The sequence below is a fragment of the Lampris incognitus genome, chromosome 21, assembly GCF_029633865.1.
Source record: "Lampris incognitus isolate fLamInc1 chromosome 21, fLamInc1.hap2, whole genome shotgun sequence".
In the NCBI taxonomy this organism is placed as follows: domain Eukaryota; kingdom Metazoa; phylum Chordata; class Actinopteri; order Lampriformes; family Lampridae; genus Lampris; species Lampris incognitus.
In genome coordinates this window covers 13,470,190-13,473,764 of record NC_079231.1, presented here as the reverse complement: position 1 = coordinate 13,473,764, position 3,575 = coordinate 13,470,190, and positions in this window count along the sequence as shown.

The following is a 3,575-nucleotide window of genomic DNA, read 5'->3' as shown; positions in this document are numbered from 1 at the left end:
TGTGAGACCAGCTATGTTATATGGTTTGGAGACAGTGGCACTGATGAGAAGACAGGAGGCGGAGCTGGAGGTGGCAGAGTTGTAGATGCTAAGATTTTCATTGGGAGTGACGAAGAAGGACAGGATGAGGAGCAAGTATATTAGAGGGACCGCTCAGGTTGGACGGTTTGGAGACAAAGCAAGAGAGGCAAGATTGAGATGGTTTGGACATGTGTGCAGGAGAGATGCTGGGTATATTGGGAGAAGGATGCTGAATATGGAGCTGCCAGGGAAAAGAGGAAGGCCAAAGAGGAGGTTCATGGGTGTGGTGAGGGAGGACATGAAGGTGGCTGGTGTGACAGAGGAAGATGCAGAGGACAGGAAGAGATGGAAACGGATGATCCACAGTGGCGACCCCTAAAGGGAGCAGCTGGAATTAGTAGTAGTTGTAGTAGTAGATTAGCATTTTTGTATTTTTGAAGGTTAGTTAATCAAAATATTCTTCTCTGAATTTATTCTTTTATTCACATCCTTTTTTTAAAAAATCTATCAAATGAACTGGCTCCCCAGCTAGAACTGTCTATTTTTCTTGCCCAGCAACTCTTCGGCTTATTTGCACTCATCTCTTTAACCTTTTTTTAAATCTAAATTATAAGTCACCCTTGTTGGAAAACATGAAGCTGTTAGTATCTTTTAATGCACGTTTCTTTGACTGACTTGCATATCAACATTATAGGACGGATCAGTTTGCGTTCCCTCTCCATTTCCAGGGTTGTTGGTGGAAGGACACTTGTGTATTTTCCCCCTTGAAAGCCTGCGGGTGTGCAAGGAAGTACCTGTTCTCCCAGTAAAAGCACACAAACCTCAGGGGATTTATCATTGGGAGGAAGTTGTAGATAGACTGACGATCAAAAGTCATACAACAACATTTCATACCATTTCATTTGGCAAAATACCTGATATTATGAATTTTCAAAACGATCTCATTCATATGCTTAGAAATGTACACACACAATTATAAGCCATGAATATATTGGGCTTGCTTTGGGCTGTGTAATAAGACTTAATGATATCATTTAATCCCCAACCGTGTTGAAACAGGATCTTCATTTCTTTTACAAGTTGGTAGGGAATCAAAAGTTCTCATAAACTCTGTATAGGTTTTTAAATAACTTACAACATCAGTCCAACTTAAAAATAGTTGCTAAGGGAAATACGTACCAGTGCTCTCAACCAATTAGCTTTTAGTTTACGATGATTTCATCTAATTTTTTTTTCTATTTTCATGTCAAAGCGTAACACAAGTAGCACAATTACAACAACAGCAACAACCACTTAGTTTTGTATAGCGCAATTACATGCAAGATAATCCTATATGCCTCTGTTTTCCAAATAAAAGTGACAAAGGCCCACGTACTTTGCAGGCTTTCATTGCAATCAATGTTTGATTTGTGCAGAATTATTTTTACTGTATTGCAATTCCAGCTGCTAACCGACAGGTGGCAGTATAGACTCGTCATTTCGAGACTTCTCACCTGCTGACATGTTGATTGTCGAAATGATTTTTTTTGTAAAACGATTGTTTTTTTCGTCATATTAATAAAACTGTTGACGAAAGAAAGTTTTCCTGTAGATAACCAACAAGAGAAACATTAGAGAGGAGGAAGGATGCCACTGTTAAATAAGGCTCTACTATAATTAAACAAAAAAGGATAAAATTAGATGAGATTATATTAGATTAGATTAGATTATTGCACTTTAGTGGAATCAGTGCACAGGAAATCAAGCATTCACAAAATAAGATGAAAATAGGAACATTTGTGGGGGAAAACAAGAGAGAAGGAAAGGAAAGTACAAATAAAAGTGGGAAGGAAGGCTCTGAGATGGATTGACAACCTGGATGGATTTCCCCCCAGTCTTCTGTATGTACTGCCCTTCCCGGCCTCAGCATCGCTGGAGGAAACACCGGCCCCAAAAACCAAGAGATGGGTTAGCAACTGTGCATACTGAATAAATAACAATAACATTAAAAATAATATTCAAATTTAATTTGCATTAAACATTAGCATTTTGCATTTTTGAGGGTTACTTAATGAAGACATTCTTAAAATCTCTGAATTTATTCTCTTACTTTTTCTTTCTTTTTTTTTAATCTATCAAATGGACTCGCTCCCCAGCTAGAACTGTCTGTTCTTGCACAGCAACTCTTGGGTTTATTTGCACCCAACCCTGCACTTTATCTAGTTGTATTTAAAGCCCAGTTTGCTGCATCTCAAAAAATGAAATATCCTATATAAATTAATAAACCATAGTTATCGTGCGGTCCGACTGCCCCACACAGGCGACACTTACAGGTGAATGTGTTGTGTTATATTTTTGCTGGAATGTGTGTGTTGTCTGTCTGTACTAGTCCATCTACAACAGGAAGGAGCATGGGAAAAGGAAGCCAGCTTCACACATTATAGAATTCAAATTCAGTACGTAAACAAAATGTATATATATTGCAAACATACTTGCATGGGATTCCAAAAAAGCCTCGGCCAACACTAAAAGGCAAATAATTGAATTTTATCAGATCAACTCTCTTTTCATTGATAACCAAACTCTAAGCACAGAAATGTAGAAATGCTTCTTAGCAGAATATGTCGATATATTGATGCACTATTTGATGCACTACAAATGAACATGGTATTCATATGCATCCCTCTGTAAAAAGCTATCTAATCATGCAGGTTTGGAAAGCACTGACTAATTTTATTCAAACTGTACCAAAAAGAACTTAATTTCTACTCAACAATATAGAATATTTATTGAAAAAAAAAGTTAAAAATGAATAATGTTAGACCTTTAAAAAAATATGATGCATTCTGATTGAAAATGTTGACAATGTTTGGTCCCATCGACAAACTCCAAGAAAACAGAGCAGAGATTAGAAACAGAAAGTGCACTTACACACAATAGCGGTTAGCGCCAAAGAGAACATGTCCGCTCTGCAAGGAGTTGTAGATAGGCTGATAATCAAAAGTCATCCAACAACATTTTATAGCATTTCAGTTGGCAAAATACCCAATATGATGATTTCTCAAAATGATCTCATTTATATACTTAGAAATGTACACACACAATTAGAAACCTTGTTTATATTGGGCTTGCTTTGGGCTATGTAATGAGGCTTTATGATATAATTTAATCCCAACTGTGTTGAATCAGGATAATTAATTATTAATCAAATCTTGATCTCTTTTACGAGTTGGTAGGGCATCAGAAGTTCTCAGAAACCCTGTATAGCTTTTTAAATGACTTACAATATAAGTAAAATTTAAAAGTCAAACACAAAGTCAAACACGTTTTCGGTGAGTGTCGGAGTCCACCAAGGTTGTCCCTTGTCTCCAATTCTGTTTGTGATATTCATGGACAGGATCTCAAGGTGCAGCCAAGATGAGGAGTGTGTCCGTTTTGGGAACCTCAGAATTGCACCTCTGCTCTTCGCAGATGATGTGGTTTTGTTGGCTTCATCAGAATGTGACCTCCAGCATGCACTGGGGCGGTTTACAGCTGAGTGTGAAATGGCTGGGATGAGAGTCAGCACCTCCAAG